The 20,963-nt window shown below is 47.0% G+C and overlaps 1 protein-coding gene across 3 annotated transcripts in view; it reads right to left on the bottom strand.

Annotated features, from left to right (window-relative positions):
- The window catches only part of LOC119450251 (kelch-like protein 8), an 81,480-nt gene that overhangs the window by 46,324 nt on the left and 14,193 nt on the right, over window positions 1–20,963 (bottom strand). The window contains exons 3-5 of one of the 3 annotated variants that reach the window (XR_007466392.1): window positions 18,683–18,926; window positions 16,076–16,169; window positions 10,369–10,872 (exon numbers count right to left, since the gene is read on the bottom strand). The gene's annotated coding sequence lies outside the window, so the exon portion shown is untranslated. Of the gene's footprint in view, window positions 1–10,368; window positions 10,873–16,075; window positions 16,170–18,682; window positions 18,927–20,963 lie in introns of those variants that run through there. The other 2 variants (XR_007466393.1, XM_037713637.2) reach the window with 2 other exon arrangements.

Below are 20,963 nucleotides of genomic sequence, written 5' to 3'. Positions count from 1 at the left end.
ACGGCTTTCCGGGGCGATCATCTATACCATCTGAGCTATAACCTGGAGGCTAGGAGATCGCAGCGCAGATCGCTGGGTGGATATATATCCTCCTGCAGTGGATATAAATAGTCTGGTGATGATGGTAATGATCTGTTCTATATACAGTCATCTCATAGTGCATGATAATCAACGGTTTCATATACTTCAACCCATTGGGTGTTGCTTTATGAACGTGCGAAAGGTGCGAAACACAGCCAGATATATACACTTGCGTTATAAGAAAAAAATTGCACGCCAGCGCGAGTCAAACGGCAATGTGTTCATCAGAGCGGGACACGCTAGCCGTTGCGCTTGGTAATTATAGCAAGTTGTTGCTCCGTGCACTTATACTCTGATACTGGTGGTGTCTGGGCATATATTTCGGAGGCGACAAGGGAGACCATACTGCTGTGGACAAGGACGGCGCTTGCTTGTTTGCTCCTGACATCATGGCACTCACTATACTGTGCGCATCGCAAAGATATTCTTCAGAAGATGCTGGTGGTCATCTGTGAAAGCCTGCTGCTGTCGCATTAAATGAGCTCAGCGCCAAATCAATCGTTGGAACCTACTGCTATTTTCTTTTAGACTTAATCTGTGCATATTTGGGGGGGGGGGGGGGGGGGAGTAGAAAAAAAACGTGGGCTATTAGCCAAGGAAATGAAGGCCGAAGTTCCCGTTTCGTATTTACGCGTAAACTTCAGTAGGACGTTATAAACTGCGAAGTAGTTTCACACATTTCAACAAGCGAAGCTTGTCTACAGTATGTCTAGCCTGAACGTCCGTGTCTGTCCGCAGAAACTATCATCATCAGCAATGGCTCGAGCGTCGTCGTCTTCTTCCACAGCTGGCACATTGGCACTTCTCGGCGCAACTGCGCGAACGCGCTCGTGCCACTGCTCCCGCGTTCGTCGTCGTCTTCTTCCACAGCTGGCTCCGTTGCTGCTCATCATTCCGGCGTTGAATTTCACTTCTCTTCTGTCGTCATAATGGGGAGGCCGTATTTACGGAGGTATGAGCCACTTATCTCTACATAGTACAGATCAGTGGTATGGGCCATTGGTTAAAGGGATATGAGCCATTCATTGTCTCACATGACGGACAGATCTAATTTTGAAGCAATTTAATTTTGAAGAATCGCATGCGGCAATGGGGGGGGGGGGGGGGGGGGGATTCTGCTAGCCACGCCGCCGAGCGAACTCGAGGCATCGAACGAAAGCGTTTGTGGTTCGACAACAACTTGTCCCTCATCAGTGTGATCTGCTCCTTCCAACAGCGACACCATGCCTTGGAAGTGTTCAATGAACATTACGCTACTAGTGGAGAAGACCTTGGTGAATTTAGAGTTTACGGTACGCGTAAGGAATCTTTAATCAAGGGAAAACTGCCTGCGTGCATCACTGTGAACGGGTACGTGTACCCTCCATTTGTTGTGATAGTGATAAGCTTCGCTTATCATCCATCTTCACGAAGTGGAAGGGCCGGCGAATTTTTTGTCCAGAAAAAGTGTCTCGAGACTCACTAGCCTGATTTATTTTTTTTTCTTTATAACGCAAGTTGGTTAGGCTCGGCCTACCCGTCCCCACGTGGGAGCGGCCCGCAGCTCTGCCCTAGGGCAGGGCTTCTCAGGACCTATTTAATAAAGTTCTTTGCCTGTCTGTCTAACGCAAGTTGTTTCTTGCTATCGATAAAATATTACCCTATCCTGGGCAGGTGCTGTTTGAATCTCATGATGTATATAAATATAAACAGAATAACATATAGGAAAAGAGAGAGAGAAGTAACAGCTGGCCGCACTGTAACTGTCTAGCTTTAGCTGCTGACATTTTAATGGTGGTTAACAGTTTAGTAGCCTCCTTTTTTTGTTCTTAAAATTCGTCTCTCTGCTCCTGTGTGTCCAACTTGTTAGACGATGTTAGACGTGCCTATATTTTTTAATCCAGTTCGCATTCTCAGCGGAACCCCGTAAATAACAATAGGTCAAAGGGCGTATGAACAGCAACGATATTCATCAAGCTGGTCGCACAATTTTCTGTACCCAACCTGCCTCAACATCAAGGTGGGTCAGCTCTCTATATGATGCGTTTCTTCGAGAGTCGTCTGCGACTTCCGTCTGTGTCTGTCATTCTGAACGTTGGTAATCTCCATTAAGCAGAAATTAATTCAGGATTGCGCGGGTGGAAATAAGGAGCGAATCGAATGGGGAGAGCAGCAAAGATTGAAGGGTGACGGCGAGTAATGGTGTTGAGGAACAGTGGTGACGTCACGGCAAAGGAACGCAGCACGGCGCAGCTGGTGATTGCACGTCATGTCACTTAACGTAGGCGGGAGCGCATGAGGCCGCCGAGAGTATTTCGGGTGGTAGCAATGAAAAAAAAAAGTAAATGGCGCGGCGACGTTGGTAGACTACCCTATAGACAGACGGCAAAAAAAAAGTTTCGCTTTAAGAAATATCTGTGTTGCGAAGTGCTAGGGAAAGTGGTTGTAAAAGCTCCATTTCAACTGATGAAATATTTTTTTCAGTCTATGAAGAATTTAAATTTGTGGAATAAAAATGTTAAATATGAATTAAAACATTTACCCGCGTCCATAAGAACGCAGGGTGTCAATACTGTATTTTTTGAATCACGCTTTGTTAAACTTACGTCTTACATGCGAACCTAAACGTGTTTTCCGGAGTGCTCTACATTTCCCACTAATTAAATTAGCAAGTATGGCGTCACGCGCGCACAGGCTAACATGTACAGATCACTCTCGATGACAGAGGACACTGGCTGTCCGATGCTGGCGTGATGAAGAGAGGCAGCACCCGTGAGCAAACGCTTCGTGCTGCCTATTATAACTTCAACTCGTCTCCGGAACTTGAGATTACGCGAACTCTAATGCTAGGCCCGCGGGAATACTGCGCACACGAAGCCACCTGACATCTCGGCTCGCTATACCGTGGCACCCGCGTATTACCTCCAAGATATAGGGCGCGCGGGGCCGCGCCATGCGCAGCAACGACCGGGCTAGAAGACGAGACGCGTTCTCACCTGCCCCCCCCCGCCCCCTTTGCGTGCAGAGCACTGGGCGAGTGAGAAGACGGCGCGCACCAAGCCACGATCCTTCTTGGCTCATCCTCAGCACGCTTCCCCTCGCAATACAGCATACTGCTCCGCGGGGCGCGATAGTATCTTATCGCAGTAGGAATTCATACGAAACCTCACGGCGACGGCGGAAATTCGCCTGAAGTGTTCCTAAATATTTATCGCAATAAAATAATAGCGCCCTCTCCCGGCCGACCTCTCCACTCTTTTGCAAGTCGATACCACAGCAACGACGCACAACTTATTTCGCTTCAACAGCTTATTTCTAAGCACAGGTAATTTTCGGGCGGAATTAGAAAAAGATTGCGTATTAGCTACTTTGAAACATGGCCTATCAGTGTCACTTCTCTCCCTTCTAATTCTTTTTCTACCCCAACAGCCCTCTTTCCCGTTACAGGGTAGCAAACCGGACGTATCTGGTTTAGTCTGTCCTTCGATCGTTATATGTTTCTCTCTGTCTCCCGAAATCAAGCTGAAATTTGGCCTCGAAACCTGACCTTGGCTGACGCCGCATACTATAAGCATATCGTAAGGACTTTTTTTTTTTCGATTTGTACGAATGGCAAGTGCCAGATGCTGTATGACTGAGCATTTCGTTTCGACTGCTGGTCGGACAGTCCTTGTCAGACGAGTAGTATTTTGAGCCACATTAACTAAGAAAATGAGGTATGCATGATCTCGTGAAGGCAATCAGAGAACAATATAATAGCAATAGTAACTGCGACTGAGTGATCGTTGAGAATCACTAATATCAATGGGTTTAGAGAGAATGCGGCTGCTGTTTGCGCGGATCTTGTCACTAAAATCACAATTCCAAAGCTCGGAGTATAAAAACTGTACCGTTCTTTTATCGCTATTGCAACATGCATATCGGGAAAACGGCTGTCTGGAAGACGACCGGCCGAATGGGAGCGAGTTTGACCGAAGAAAAACTGCGACGAGAAAATGGTGTCCCGCGGTAAAAGCAAAGCGCGTTTCCCTGCTCTCTCTCTCTCTCTCTGTGGCGGCAATTGAAAAATGTCACCGATTCATTTACCCGCGAGGCATAACCGCACGGCCCATGGCACATTATGCAGAATCGTAGAGCCTCGTTCGAGCCGAACTTGCGCTCGCGAATATTGATCGGCGCATTTCCACGCGCTTGAGTGATGGTCTGCCGGCCGGCTCTCTCGGCTGCCCATTGCGGAGCGCCAGCTTGGCGGTTCGCCTTGATGGACTACGTGTGGAGATCAGAAAACCCTCTTTCGGACTTGAAGGAACTTTTCTTCGAGTCCAGCTCATAATTCATTCTCAGACGTATTTCGTAGCTGTTCGTCTCCGAGAGCTGATGGGCAGCGCAGGCCTTTATCTAACCGTGCACGCACCCCTCACTCACTATTTCCCCCAGCCTTCCCTAGAGGGCGCCATAGGGATGAACGAGCGCCATCTATGCTGGTGTCTCTCGAGTGAGCAGCGCCTGCCGTGTTAGCCGGTCTCTGCGATCGAAGATGTGAGCCCCTCCCCGGCGATTTATCCTTTTGTCCCGTCCTTTTGAAGGAACGCCGCCGCCGGTGATCCAGACTGCCCCCTTTCAACCCGGAAGTTCAATCAACTGAGACATGGTCGCACTTCGTCGGTTGTTGCAACGTTTCTGCCTTCACTTACTATAAGATCGCGCTGGGACCGAAGAGAGCGCCTTTCACAATGCCACTGACTCAGTGTGCCGATGTAAACAGAAAAATTTTTAGGAGACTTCCTTAAGCACTTCTAGTAAAGTCTTCTTCAGTGTAATGTGGCTTGCGTGTCACGGTCGCCATGGAAGCAGCTTTTTCAATTTCTCCCACGAGTATACAGGGGGCAAGCGCCGCACCTGCACCTGACTCAGAGAATGGCGGTTAAATGAAACATTTCACACAGCTGGAACTTGTACAACAATGACGGAATGAAGACGACAATACGCTGCGACTACGTCATTCGGTTTTTTTTTTCTTTTTTTTTTTTTTAACCCATGCCCGAGTTTCGGTTGTAGAAATACTTGATGGAAACGAACAAGCTCAACCTTGCCATGACATCTATACCCGCCCAGGACAAACATAACAGTTTAGTGGTTTTACTATAAATAAGCTTTTTTTATCAGTTCGATTCTTAGCATGCGCTGAAGTAGCCTGCATGACGTAATTAAAGGGATGGCGCGTTTGGTGCGTCAGTAAAATTTTTCGAAGCAGTTTAGGACACGTCTGACGCAAGGCACGGTGCTTGGGCTTTTTATCAACGCAATACGTTCAAACGCTCTTTCAGGCCTGCACACAAGTTTCGCGTGACGTCGCCCCTGAGCGCACTATATATAGGGAGGTAGCAACCATTTGTGAGATCGTTTTATTTATCATTGCCTACGACTCGTGATAAGCATAGGGCTTGTTCCAGGCTCGACTGCGAGGCATCGTTTTCGCAGCATCTCGCACCTCGCGAGCTTCTGATAAGTGCGACTAATACATTTGTCAGAATATTCATACGGTGAGTTTCGTGTATTCGGTGCTCCTGTTTAAAGAAACCCGCGAGACAATTTTCTCGAGTATCTGTACCACATTCTTTTTTTATCAACGTGAAATGTGCGCCCAGAAAAGGACGGTGTGCCATCATAAACTTGTCTTAAGATATCTGTTTTAACCGTACACGTTTCTATGCGTTAGATGAGCTTCCTTTCGAGCTTATTATTCTTTGCAGCGAAATGGTAGGTGCAACAAGTTTGAGACAGCCACAATCACTGCCACCGCACAACATTGTTTATCTGTGGATACCATGGCATTGCAGCCTCTCTGGTAGCGACCAGGCCGCGCGATCCGTCCACCCTGGTGTCCACTGAACTATATACAGTACCGCTGTCGTGAAAGGACGCCGCAGAAAGACTTCTGTAAATGGCACGCTGGTGTACAGTCGGGGACAAAAGTTTGCGGACTTCGTCCACAGAGAAAACGCTGTATTTCGCAATGGCCTATGCATGCAACTTTCAACTGAGAAGGGCCAACTAAATTTCTACGCTCGAGAATTTCGCAGTGCATCACTCAATTCCTAATTGTGCACGCTGAATTCGATGACATTTTGGCGTTTAATTTACGGGTGCGGTCGACGAATTTTTGTCCCAGACTGTACACTGGCGCTGTGAAGCTCGACCGAATCAGTCAAACGCTTGTCGACATATATAGCTTGGATTCGCGTCTGCAGATCCGTCTTCCGCTTCGAATACCGCGGGCTGAGCAACACTTTTGAACCGACTGTGGGCTGAGCCACATAGCATTCACGAGTGCCCTTTCATACCACATTGAAATGGCCGAGAGCCCTGCATGTGACAACTGCGGCCTCGAGGGAGCAATCGGGCATCTCCTTTGTGGCTGCCCTCGCTACAGCTTGCCCATAAGACAGCTTTTGACTGCGCTAAATAAGAGTCGCCTTTGTCGGAAATAATTTATAGCTGGAGCACGGGTCCATGCCGTTGTCGGCACTAAAGCATTTAAACGTATTGCTCCCCTTTTCAAGGACAAGCGGAATAAGTGACAGCATTAGAGTTGTCACGGGCTTCGTCGCGTTTCTGTGCACTGTATATCTTTTCTTAAATATCGTTTCTCCTTCTGATATCTTTGAATCCCCTTGTCCACGTACGTCAGTCAAAGGTAGTTTGCAAGTACTGGCACTGGATGACGCCCCTCACTTTTCTGTCATTTTCCACCCCTTCTCCCGCACGCCCCATCTCTACATGCGTTACTTAAAACACACCGGTTGTATGTACGTGTCCGCGTATGTATATGCTATATCTGTGTTTTTATGATGTGCTTGTCTGCGGTCATCGAGTGTGATCTATTCATGCTTGCTTGATCGCGCTGACACCGTGCTTGTTAATTTAGTTAGTAAGCGAATGTGTCCAAGTTTATGCAGGTCATAAAACTACTATCCTTACTCCGTATACTCTACTAGTCCATTTGCTATCGCGATTGATGCTTCGCCTTTCGGGCGAAACTGCGACTTTCTTTTATTATCCCTGTGTATATCACAATTCTCACTCAACATGCAGCTGGAATAGCATGCCAGGCTAACGTATCTCCAGCTTCTGATTATAAAGTCAGCATTATCTCTCTCTCTCTAAAGGAAGCTGGCTCCTTAGTAGTCATTGACTTCATCGGCACTATCACGATATTTTGGGAAGACAGCTTGCCGCATACCATGGGAATGGACTGCACTGCACGCGCGAAAAGTGCATGTGACAACCGATATAGTGCTCATTCAAAACGAGCCGATACACACATCACAGTAACGTATAAACGCGACAGGCAATGTCATTTGGTAGACTGTCGCACAGTTTTCTTACAGCATGCGGTAGCAAACTTGACGGGACCTGAGGCGCGAGAGCAGCGCCCCGTAGAGACGTACAAATAGTAGCAATTCGGCGGCCGTATCCAGTAGTACGTGTTATAGCGAATGGAATAGTCGGTTCTTTCACTCACCTCGAGTCGGGCCGGTTACCGAGGAAAATGACAGCGCCGTTCGTTCTCATTCAGCTGAAGACGAGAGCGCAGGCACCATGCCGTCCGCTCGGGGCTTGCCGCCTTCGCTGCGCGCGAGCACGGACGGAAGGGGGCGGGTCGGTAATTCGACGTTCAGCCTTTACTTCCCGGGGTCTCTGCCCCTGCTGCGCTGTGCCATGCGTTGGGCCACTGGTCTATCTGTCTATCTATATCTCTCTATATATTCTTTCTTTTCTCTCTCGTCTCGGCCGGAGAGCCCAGTGTGTGCCCTAAAAATAAATCTTCTCCGCGCTGCCTCCTCTTCCGCGCTGCACCATCCGACGTCTGGGTACTTGTCGGGGACAGAAAGTACCTAGGATGAGAGGACATACGACGTCTTCTAGGGAACACGCCGGGTCCGGCGCCGAGACCCTCGCTCGCTCTTTTGCTCCCGCGAAAGAGGTCGGGAAGTGACGTCATAGAGGCATGTGTTCTGTGTCACCGGTTGGTTTTGTCGTGGCAGAGAATTCTGTTGCGAAATATTTCCCGTTATTTTTGTCTAAAATATGTCTTAGGAAATCCACGCGAAGCAGTGAGAGTGCGATGCGAGGCAGATATATACATAGAAACGCGGCGATTGATATAATCATGTTATACATTGTCCCAGCTATCATTAACCGCAGTACGGCAGAAACTTGGGCTGGTTGGTGTATATAGTTTGGGCAATGTTTGGTCCGTTCTACTCTGTTTTTCGTCGGAGCGCTGGTCTTCCAGAATCTTGAAACAGTTATTTTTTTTTGTCATAGCAAGATGTTTAATGCGGATGCAACTAACTGTATTTCGTTATCAGCAACTTGTTGAAGCGTGCACTATAGTTTCGTATTGTTCCTAACAGTTTAGTGTGTGATGAATAATTAACTAATTCACTTTTAAATTGTTGTACTTACGGAAGATACGCCAGCACTATGTGTTAGAACACATTCGAAAACACGGCGCGCTATCTCTTTCGTAACTTCTTTATGCAATCTTAAAAAAAAAAAAAAGACATTCGTTATTATGGTATTCGTCGACAAAAATTCAGGGGAACGGAATTCTCGTTCGTAAGTGCTCACTGCCATTGGCCGCCCACTTTCACTAATGACATATCCAGCATCAGGATTAAGTAAAAATTATGTTACGGACAGTTCTAGCTTAAAATATCTTTTCGTGAATACGGGCCCAGATTTTCCCCTACACTTGGCGCACGAAGAGCACCGGAAGAAGGCTTACGTGGTGGTCTATCCCGCCTAGCATGGTTTCTCCGCGTGAATGGGTTAATTGACCGGACACGGTGCACGATTCTTATTATATCTCCCACAAGATCAAATCTCGGCGACATATACAGGGTTTTTCAGCGAACACTTTCAAAATTTATTGAAGCTTGCCTGTGGCAGATAGCCCAATTCTAGTTCATGAGCTGGTCTACTCGAAGAGGCGGACATTACTTTCACAAGAAATTGAAATGCATAATCGAATGATTAACAAAAATTCACTAATTACCTGATGGCCCATATTGCAATTTGCAAATTGTAGCCGTGGAGTTCGCAAGGCGGATCCACTTGAAATTAATTCTCAGGTTGACACGAGTTTCGAGATATTAATTCCCGAACTTTGCGGGAAAATGCATTGACGTTCCAGTTAAGTTTGTGCTTAAATGCAGAAAGCGACGTTTTGTTAAGCTTACTGAAACGCCAATGCATTTATCCGCAAAGTTCGGGAATTAATTCTCGAAACTGGTGTCATCCCGAGAATTCGTTCCAGGTGAATCCGCCTTGCTAACTCCACGGTTACAATTTGTAAATTACAATATGGGCCATCAGGTAATTAGTTAAAAACTTAATTAGTGAATTTTTGTTAATCATTCGATTATGCATTTCAATTTCTTGTGAAAGTAATGTCCGCCTCTTCGAGTAGACCAGCTCATGAACTAGAATGGGGCAATCTACCACAGGCAACCTTTAAGAATTCTTGAAAGTGTTCGCTGAAACACCCTGTATATACCATCGTTGGCGGAGCAAGCATGCGATGACAGATTGGACGCCTCAGAATGCCATCGCAGCCAGATCTTCTATAAGTCGTGACAGCCTCGAGAACAACGCGGGCAGTGCTTCCAGCGCTATTTGCACTCAGTTTCGGGACCGGAGCTGGGGAAGGAAAATTTTTGGAGATATCTTAACAACGGATGGAGTTTTTAAAATCGCGTAAATTGATCTTACCCCCTGCGCGACCTCTTCCTCCAATACTGCCATTACAGTGCCGGCGTTAAAAAGCAAGTAACTAAAAACAAAACTAGGAAGCACGGGAACTAAACTAGCTGCATGCCTGAACTGGCGGTTACACCACTTTGACAGGATGTTTATCTTGGTATGCTCGCGAAATGCCTGCTAGCGGCGAACCTTGCATCTGGGCGCGCGACCGTTTGTGACAGCGCTATAAGCAGACTACCAAAACCATGGAAAAGTTACCTGAAGGAACTATATGGCGTTAGCATCTATGAGAACTGCAAGTATGGCAGTACAGCCAGCATGCTATTAATAACGGGTAGTGCATAGATTTGCCAAAGCTTTGTTCTTCTAGCTCCAGACGGATTTGCGACTTTGAAAATTGAGTATTTTCAACGAAATATTGCGTTATAAGCGCAGCAATTAAGTTGCAACGATTATGCAAGCGGCGTATGCGGACTAATTCAGTTACCGTGTTACTACAAAGACTACAATGCTACAAACAACTACAACACAAGAGTATCACTTGAGAGAGAGAGAAAAAAAAAGTTTATTTATAGAGAGTATCAATATTGAACACACAAAGCCACCCAGGCCCTGCTGCATTGGGGTCAGTGACCCACCTTACAATGCATGCGGTGGATGGACGTCATTTGCTGCGCACCGCAGTTACGCCGAAGGTTGAGGCGCCCTATAGCTATGCTGGAGCTTTTCCTTGGTTATGGCTTACACCATCGTGAAGCTGCGGTTTCGCGGCTTCGCGAGACCAATGAACGTGGCCGTCGAGCAGAGGGCGCAGGGCCCGTCCCGAACCAGGACGCCCTCTTTGTCCGCTTCGCTTTTCCGCATCCACGTGATCCGCTTCTCGCTGCCGTCCTGAATGTCTCGGTAGTGGGCGTGAAAACACCGCAGGCGCGGCAGCGCGCCGACCAGCGCCGTCACGTGCATGTCGACGACGTCACGACGCAGAGCGACACCGGAGATCAGGCAGAGGTGCTCCACCCGCACGAGGAGGCACATGTTGGTCTGGAATGGAACATTGTACGGGACATATAGTAACTTTGCTAATTCGGGCTGTTTGTATATTCCGGAAGTATAACTCGACCATATGCCTTCGGTTTGGTGAAGCAGCGCACTTGGGGGAAAAAAAACGGGCAAGTTTGCACTCGGTCGTGCAAAGCTTAGGCATAGCGAAACTGTCGATCCTCAAGTCTAAATGGCTGCTACTGCTAGGTCTTAACTTGGTTTAACTTAACTACGCATGTAGGGAAGGTATTCTCGAGCGATCATTTTCGGAGGTACTTTCCCTTTCGCGACATTTCGCGTGACTAGCGCTGGACGCGTCGACGCCTACGAGCGACAGCGTTCCTGGCATGCCACAAACGCAGGCAGGCGAACCAAGGTTGGCACAGTGCGAAGAACGCTGTTGCTTGCAACGCCGAACGCGTTGGAGGCTAGCCGTTCGATATCTAGAGAAAGGTGACGCGACTAGGCGCAGCCCCTTTTATTGCGATAGCAATTATATGGACACTTCAACCTGAATTCTGCCGTCGGCGTCGCCGTCGTCGTCGCCGTGAGGTTCCGTATAGATTCCAAGAGCGATAAAATCGTCGCCGCGCGCCGTATGCGCGAGCGAAAGCGCGCGGGGGACGCGCGCTATCACGGAGGGCGAACGCACGGCGGAAAGCAAACGCGACCGTCCCGCGAAAGGCCGTTGGGGTATGGGAGGGAGGGAGGCGGGGCGGCGCTTTGCTCCGGCGCCAAAGGCGTATCTTACCACTCAATCTCCCACGCGAAAGCAAGAAACGGGCAGAGGGGGGAGGGGGGGGGGGGCTGCTCCTCTGCCAACAACTTCTCTGCCCGGCGGTCGCCCGCACCGTCTCTTATCTCCACACGGCTCTGACCTGGGCTGTGCATTTGCCGCTCAGTTTCCGTTGAAGCGATAGACCGCGCGAACTTGCGCTTGCTGCCAGCGTTTTGACAGTCGTTGGCTGCGGTCATTCAGTGTGATCTATTCATGTTTGCTTGTGCGCGCTGACACCACGATTGTTAATTCAGTTAGCAAGCCAATGTGGCCAAGTTTATGCAGCCGATAAAGCTACTATCCCTACTCCGAATAGCGCTCTACTAATTTGCTACCGCAATCGATGCTTCGCCTTTCGGGCGAAGCATCGATTACGCGTAAACTGCACGCGTAAATTTTACGGTGACGGTTTTGCCACACGTGTTTCGTTTTGAAGGACAGGTGCACCCTCCTCTCTGCATCAAATTCGAACGGCGCGGATTGAAAGCCAAAGTACTTCCGCGAAGGAAATGCGTGTCTGTGTTCAGTTTTTGTTTGAGTTTTTCTTCTTTTTTTTTTCTGGCGGGGCTTGCGTTATGTCAGCACATTGTAAATGTCTGAAGCAAAATGTGTTCTGGTACAACAATTTTCTACCAAAACAATCCTTAACATGAACGTAATCTTTTTTTTTCAGTTAATGAAATAATTGCAAATAAATGAAGTCGAGCATGAACACTTGTGGTAAATTATTGCTTAAAAATAAAAAAAATGAATAAACTCATTGATCCAGCAGGAGCAGCATAAATAGTTGACTCTCGGGAGTCTGCAGCGACTGTCGGTATTCATTGATCTGTCGAGCGTGCCGACTGTTCAGTTAGCATTCGCTTATTTAACGTCCGATGGCTGTGGCCATTTATTTATTCTCACTATGTACAGCGCGCTTGTATTTACGATATGTATGTGTTGGCGCAGAATGAACAGATCATTCAAAATATTTTTCTGCGACATCCTGCGTGTGATAAATATGCACAGTAGTGTGCAAAGTTGACTATGAGGTACGGCCTCTGGATTTATTCCAACCACCTGGGGTACCTAACGGCACACCCAAAACACGGATCACGTGCGCTGTTGCATTAAATATCTGTCAGAATGCGGCCGCCGAGCCCAGTAACCGAACCCGAGCGGATTGAGTAGGTATGTATAGAGCAAATATAAAATGAAAGGGCACCGAGAACGAACACAGGTTCATTGATACAATTCAGATTATGTTAACCTTGTTTATGTTAAGGACGTGTCGAAGTGGTGGTTAAGAGCGTGCAGTTACATGAAAGGAGCGTGGCAGAGAGCAAAGGCGACGCGAGAAACTCGAAAGAGCATAAACTTGGGCATGCTGGTATATCGTAAAAATTTCTTTAGCACACACATACACACACACAAAAAAAAAAAAAAAAAAAAACACGGGACTGACAGGAACGACGTGGACATGTCCGCGTCGTTCGGGATAACTGAAGGTATACGGTACGGTACGTTTCTGATATTTCTGAAATGTATTATTCAAATTTGTCAAGCGGACAACTGGGCGTGGAGACGCAAAGCCTCATTAAAGCACCGTAGAGTCAAGAAGACGCCACGGAAGCGGTCGCACGATCCCGACCGCGGCAGCCGCATTTCCACAGGTGCGAGACACAGTAACGCTAGTACACTTAGATTTAGGTGCACGTTAAATAACATCAGGATGCCAAAATTAATCCACAGTCCCCCACTATACGACGTGTCCCATAATCCGATTGTGGTTTTAGCACATGCAGCCCCCGTAAATCACTTAAACTTTAAAGCCCAAACCGCACGAGAGCGATTTTGTGCGCGACGGCTTCGAGCGACGAAACGGGCCGTGGCGCGAACAGATCGCTCGTTCTTGTCGCTCGATCGCTCGGTTCTGGAAATATAGAATTCGTCGCGCGGAAGTGCTGCGAGCGACTAGCCAATAGCGCGAAGCCGGAACAGAATGTATGTACATACGTACATCAGTCAAGTACTATACCGATTGTCACACGGAACGAGCAAACGATTAAATTTTGATACGTGCAAGGATAAGAACATAGCTAGTGCAAGACCTTCGGGAATATTTTATGCTGCTCTTTACAGTGAAACACATGAACTTGAATTAATAAAGCACGCGTCACGCCAGTTTCGGCGCGTGTTTTTCTGCCGTCATACCGGCAACACCGGGGAGACGTCGCTAAAAGTCGTCGCAATCTGTTTGTGTTCGTCTAAAGCCACTGAAAAATCGTGAACCATTTCAATTAGTTGTGTAACCATTGAGAGGCCCCATCTAAAACCATGCTAATTTGCATAAAGTAACTTATTTGTTTCCAGAAAATGAACAATGTGTTTTGCACTTAGGTACCCCCGAGTTTGCAGCATAGAGATGTCAGGGATACAGGGCGATGGTTGTTTGGAAGCAGGCGATTTCCACTTTTGAACACCGGAATAACAGCAGCGCAGCGCCAATCTTGTGGAAGGGAATGAGTACGTAAAGAGTGTTCAAAAAAATTGCCCGCTAATCCACCCTGTGAAGGTGGTTGGAAAGCGAAGCTTTTTACGCCACCCTCACGGTGACTGCGGCGCACCTGATATTTCACACACTACAACGTAACTTTAACCACGGCCTTTATTATTATTTACTTCACAACAATGTTCACTACTGCTTTATGATCGGTGTGATATACACTACTAGACTACCCCATAGTGGGGTAGTCTAGAAAATGAACCGAAGCAGTTACTAGGCTGGAAGGGTTTCGAATGACGTCAACCCTCTTTCAAGCAGCTGCATAAGCTTTGCAACAGCTGCAATCTAATCTTACGGACCGCGCCGAGCCTGTTTCCGTTGTTTGCCCGCAGCCCTTATCATCCATCATGTTGGCTCATCACTTTGAAGCTTGTTTTTGTGGTTTTTCTTGCGAAAACGAGTGCTTAGTTGTACGCTGAATGCCTGAATTCAAGTAAGCTATACTGCTATACCTGCAATTGTTAGCGGTTCGTCGGGATCGTTTTTTGATTACAACGACGGACACGACAGAACCCTTGGCTGGTAGAGGTACAAAGCTTCGCTTTAAAACAATTTCTAAATAAAAGGACATCCACATCGGCATATCGCTTCAGAAATACCATCGGTATATCCCGTCAGGGCCACTGGCCTTCTTTGAATCTAAGTTTAGCAGTTGATGAAACACGCCGTCCTGGTGAAACGAAAGAGGCTCCAAAGGACATGCGCAGAAATAGTTTGTCATCTGTGACGTGATCATCTGTATCTCTGTGAAACACCGACTGAAAGAACTCATTGATACAATATGCTATCTGTTGCGTGTCTGTCACAAGGTCGCATTCTATTGTTATCTGCGCTATTTTTGCTTTCTGTGCTCCCAATAAACGCCAAAAATTTTGCGGCGAACTTTTAAGGAAGTTGCCGAGCGTGTCATTGAAGAACTTTATTTTTGATTCTGATAATGCTGTTTTAAGGCTGCTCCACACCTGTGAAATGCCAGCACAGGGCGCAAGTAGACATGCGGAAACAACGATCTATACGTTTTCAAGCCTCCTATACAACAGACTGTTGTGTACGCGAAACTATAAGCGTCCCAAGCATGCGGCGCGTAGCGCACGTATAGAACTCTCGCGTTTGCGTGCGCAAAGCTCCTACGTACGCGAAACAAACTTTAATGGCGACGCTCCATTTAAACTTGTGGGCGAGCCAAACACCAAGGAGGTGATAGCAGCCTCTCGGCAGGCGTATAATCTCGAGGGAAGGCAGTCACGGTACGTCCATATCACCTGGCAAAAGGAGGCATTGGGTCGGTCTTTCGGCAGCGTGGCGAGGTGATGGAAAGGGGCGCGGGCAATGTGCCTGATGTGTGCTCTGAGCACTTCCAATGTCATGAGTTCTCACTGGGTAATCTTGAGCTATTGCAATTGTTTCCGCTGTTGATGTACATCGTGGCAATCCAAGACAAACCCTTAGTGCCTGCGCACTTTCGATGGTGCGGATGTTGCTTCTGCAGGTATTGCTCAGTACAGGTAAGCTGTACCTCAGATAGAGTTGTAACATCGCGTGTACTGACGTTCCCAATGTTTTTCCTCCAAGAACTTTAAATATGTGACTGTCGGTACCAGGAATTCGAACGAAAGCAGGACTCTCGTCACCAGCTCTCAAGCAGCGCTATCTCTACTCATGCTGCACGATACATACAAGGACCACCTTCACATTTACATTGATGGCTCGACAACTCTTGACGGATCTACAGGAGCTGTGATCTTCGCCGAAAAAGCCGTGACCGTTCAGTTTAAAACTTGTCACCGGACAACATCGACTGTTGCGAAGCTTGCTGCACTTCGCAGCGCCCTTCAAATGCTTCATGATGATTTACCACGAAAATGGAGTATATTTACCGATTCGAAGACAGCCCTGCAATGTCTACTATCCGCTCTGCGTCGTGGACCACAAGACCAACTTGTGCTTGAAATAAGGCAGATATATCACCAACTAGTAAATAAAAAAGAGTATCACCAACTCATATATATATATATATATATATATATATATAAACATGCTACACCCTGGTGGTGCAATACAATCGCTTGGCATCCAGGTGCTTAACCAGGTTTCGGTTATTAACACTACATGAGGGCTCGCCGACCGTAATATACATTCAAGATCAGTAATTTTATTACAAATGCTATGAGCATTGACGAGAATCAAGCGTAGCTATGCTTGAGGTGGCTTATTCTGTGACGAATGTGTGTTTTGCGCTATGCCGGTTTCAGAACGTGTGCTTTGATGGCCTTTATCGCGGTGATTCTGATATGGGTACCGCCCATTTCGAGCTGTGTCCCATTTGTATACTTGCTCGTCTATCTTTATCTTGTCGCCGAGGAGGGTTGCTTTCTTTTGCCATTCGCCCTGTCCGCAGCAGCACTTTCGCACAATTTTTTGCGAACTACTACAGTTTGTGCACATAATCATTGCTGATGCTTACAGAGCCCCCTTCCAGCTTTTTTTTTTTTTTTTGTAGTTTTTCAGCACGATACCCTTTTCCCTGCCGTCAAAAAAATTCATTATTATGCGTCCGCATTTTGCCGGGTGTTTTTTTTTTTTTAACACGAAAGTGTTTTATGCCGGGGTCCACCAAGACTTCACTGACGTATTTCCGTCACGGAAATACGTCATAGTTCTATGACGTATTTCCGTCACGGAAATACGTCATAGAACATAATACAAAGAAAGAAACCAGAAGAAAAAGTTCCACAAACATGCAAAATTTCGGAATCGAACCCACGACCTCTCGGTCCGCGACGATAGATCGCCGAGCGTTTAACCCATTGCGCCACAAACGCATTTGCAGAGAGCTACACAGACGCGCCTTATATATCTAACACTCCTCCGTGTACCCGCGCTCTTGCTCGGGGCGGTGCCGCCGCCTACGAGCAGAAAAGAGAAGTACTGCATTATGACACTAACGCGCACCGACAGTGAACGCTTCGGTGGTCTCAGCACTACGACGCCTCGATGCCAGCATTCGAAGGGACGCTGGCATCAAGAAGCACTACCAACGCCACCTAGGTGGCGTTGGTAGTGGCGTTCACCGTACTCAGCACAGCGGAGCGTGGCCTCCGCAATTAGCTCTGAAAATGTTTCTGAAGTTGATCGCGGAGGCTGCAATTACGACGCGCTGTACGCGCTGATTTGACTCGGTGACGATTCAGTTACGTGCTTTGTCTTGCGCGTTGTATTAGTGTGTCAGTTACGTGCTTCGTCTTTCGCGTTGTGCTAGCGTGTGCAGCGTAGTGCAGCTTCCATATGCACGACGGTTGCTCATGGTCATCGACGTTGGTAGTCGTGATGGAGGAGACGTGCCACCAGGCGTCAGCGTGGGTGCATCAACGCCTAAGGGCGCTTTAGCCACAAAACACCAATAGACATTATATATCAATGTGCAATAAACATTACACTACTTCTGTGAAGACACGTTTCACTTTCGTGTTCTATACCGATTCCTATATAAGAGGGATCAACCACATTTTTTGCCCCCGATGCGGTGAATTCTTTCAATTGACTTCAATGCCCAACTGCTTTCCAAATATGTCATTCACAAGAGCTTTCTTCAAGTCAGCCTCAGATTCTTTGCTCCGCTCCTCAACACCAAAAACTAGAAGGTTGATTCGTCTGCTTCTATATTTTAACTCTGTTAATCGCTCAGCCTGCTACTTTACAGCCTTTTTCAGAGAAACAATCTTAACCTTAATTCGTGGACTACTTCAAGAATATCGGTTAGTCGGTCTGTTTTAATGTTTAGGGCTGAGGTTTCCGAGCTCTGTAAAGCCCGGTCCACATGGTGCGATCTTGCACTGTGTTTTTCACAGCTACGATTTCCGCAAATGCCAACTTCGCATTGCTGTTTCACATGCACCGAGCGCGGCCGCTGCGATTTTCGCATTTGCGAGCACCTAGCAGGAGGACTGAATTATTCTTGGCGTCAGTTCGATTCGGTAAAAACAAAGTAAAACAACTTGGAAACTGTTTCCGTGACAGCTGTTTGGGTTTGGCTGCGTTACCTTATCAAGCCAAAAATTAAGCCGGCAGACCGCAATGACGTGTCTACGATCCACGTTGTGATTGGTTCCCCGTACTTGCCGCATGTGCGTTTTCGCAGAGAAGTTCAGCACTCCGAACATCGAAAAATTGCACGCACGAAGGGTCGGACGGTCCATTTGCCGCAACTGCGAATTCGCAAGTGCGAAAACGCAGTCGAATTCGCACCACGTGAGGCTTAATAGCATTTAACCTGCGGTCCGACTTAGCCTGGTTGTCCAAAATGGTCTGCAACATTTGCTCTATTGGAGGCCCAGGATTCTCCTATATACATCTACCGATGTCAACAACAATAGCACCATAGACCAAACATCAATCAGTGCAGCACAACACTGCCGAGGGCACGGCAGAACCAACAAAAATCTATCGTCGCTACGGTATGAAGCAGTATGATTCCCAGAACTAACCTGGAAAAGTAACAGTAGCCGTTCGTTCATACTGTCCGCCAGATAGGTGCCGTGCCTTGTGATGTGCTCCATGCCATGCCGCTTCCCTTGTATTCCTCCTGTCGATAATGTCACCGTCGACGCCCTTCGGTCAGCCAATAATGAAGCCATCGTGATCGTCGCCGGTACGATGACGCAAGATTTTGCCGTGCGTTTCACGAGTGCTCCTTGACGTTGCTGCCGCAATCCAAAACCACGGCACGATCTGGAAAAGTAACAGTAGCCGTTCGTTCATACTGTCCGCCAGATAGGTGCCGTGCCCTATCTTACCGTGCTTACCGTGCTAGTCAAGTTAACTTCCTCGACACGACAGTTCATATCAGAAAGAAAAAGAAAAACTGCACACGACGCTTTACAGGATAGCCAGCAATGTTTACACTATACCACACTCTAAGCGAGGAATCTTTGTTGGACAGGCAGAACACACAAATAAGGAAATGTAGCAACGACGGTGATTATATTCACCATTTAAATAATTTAAAGCAACACTAACTGAAATAAATGACCGGAAAACACCCTAAACGATGCCTACAAGGGCGCGTGTAAATTGGAAAGGAAATCAGTATTAGCTAAAACAGACCCAACCGCATAGCCCTACCAGCCGTCTAGCATTCATAAGAAAATATTCCGATGCCCCCCAAACATAAATAATAATCTACAAAGAAATACTATAAATTATCAGCTTAGAAAAGCGTTCCCGCGGGTACCAAGGGTCACCTGTCACCGCAATATACACTTTCAAGATATGGTAATAAACCCTCAATGTATGGGCAAAATAACACACTGTGCTCGTCCCACGTGTAAGAGCTGCAAACACCTCAAAATGACATAGAAGTCAAAAGCACTAACTGATTTCATGCACGAAATCAAATTCAGTTTTACCAGCGTAGTTCAAACGCTATTCACATGCTGGAATATTCACGGTGCCACAAACAATACATCGGCGAAACAGGACAGCGAATGAAAGTTAGATTAAACGGTCATCGTGCGGAACGCGACCAAGAAACGTTCAAAAGCCGTGGCAGAACAGTTGAATCTGTCAGGTCACTGTTCCGATAAAAAATAAACTTTATATTACATATATACAGGATGTCCCGACTATCATGCACCAAGATTTAAAAATATGCAAATACCACGTATCTGGACAGAACCAAGGTAATGCTGTTTGCCGTCGCTTGCAGATACTGAGATTATTTTTTTCATCCCGCCTACTTATATTAGTTTTAATTAATTAATTAACTTGCCAAATATTGTAATTAGATGAAAATTATCAATGAGAAAACTGTAGAGCAACATGAAAAACTCCCGATACAGCTTTCTGTTGCTCAATACGTGCTACATAAAAGTGTTTTTCCGAGTGTGAAAGAAGCCCGCGAACACAAGGAAGATTGCCGCGCGACTGGCTGTATTTCGTCTTTTTTTTTCTGCTTATTTCCCGACTATGTGTGCTTTTCGCTTCCAGTTTCTATTTATACTTTTAACAAACTGAAGTTGATAGAACTTGAACCGCTTCCCTCCCCCTCTCCCCCTTCCTTTCTTTTTTTCTCTTCTCTTTTTACAAATTCCGGAGGGATTATATGCATAGTTCTTGCTTTCGTAGAAAACCTGGCACACTGAATTGACAGCGCCTACTTGTACGCGTAAATTGTTTTTCCGTTTACGTTTCTTATCCCCACTTCATGAAAGAAACCAACGCCAGTACCCCTATTTTGCCTCTTTCTATCATAACTCAAAACCTTCCTTCGTCTCTCCCTCTTTCCCGTCCGGTCCTGTCCTCTTCTTTCTTTCTTTCTTTTTTTTTTTTTTTTTTTTTACACCAGTTGCACTAAACCATGCACCAGCGCAGTCTCCTCCTTCTCCCCCATTGAGGGTGAGCGAGAGTGAGCTACGTGTACACAAAAACGAGGCTAAGAAAAGCAGTTGCTGCCCCGACGTAGACAAGCCTCCTTGCCGAAACGTCGGCTTCAGCGACATTCCTCGCTCGTCTGCTATACGTCTGTACTGCTCATTACTTCAAACCTCCGTATTCCAGTGAACATCTGTTCTAGGCGCTCGAAATTCCACGCACGTCTCGGGCGAACAAGCCTCATTGTAAAGCTCTCCAATGTCATTGCACTTTCGCTTGGTATTGACGGTATTCGGTTCACTGAGATCGTGTTGGTCGGTGACCTTAGGGCACGTGTACGTTTTCAAGGCTGCTGTTGGGTGATCTGGGCGCATGTGGTTCAGGTAGCCTGCACGG

Source organism: Dermacentor silvarum, chromosome 4 (assembly GCF_013339745.2).
Source record: "Dermacentor silvarum isolate Dsil-2018 chromosome 4, BIME_Dsil_1.4, whole genome shotgun sequence".
Classification (NCBI taxonomy): Eukaryota; Metazoa; Arthropoda; class Arachnida; order Ixodida; family Ixodidae; genus Dermacentor; species Dermacentor silvarum.
This window is presented reverse-complemented; position numbering and strand designations above follow the sequence as displayed.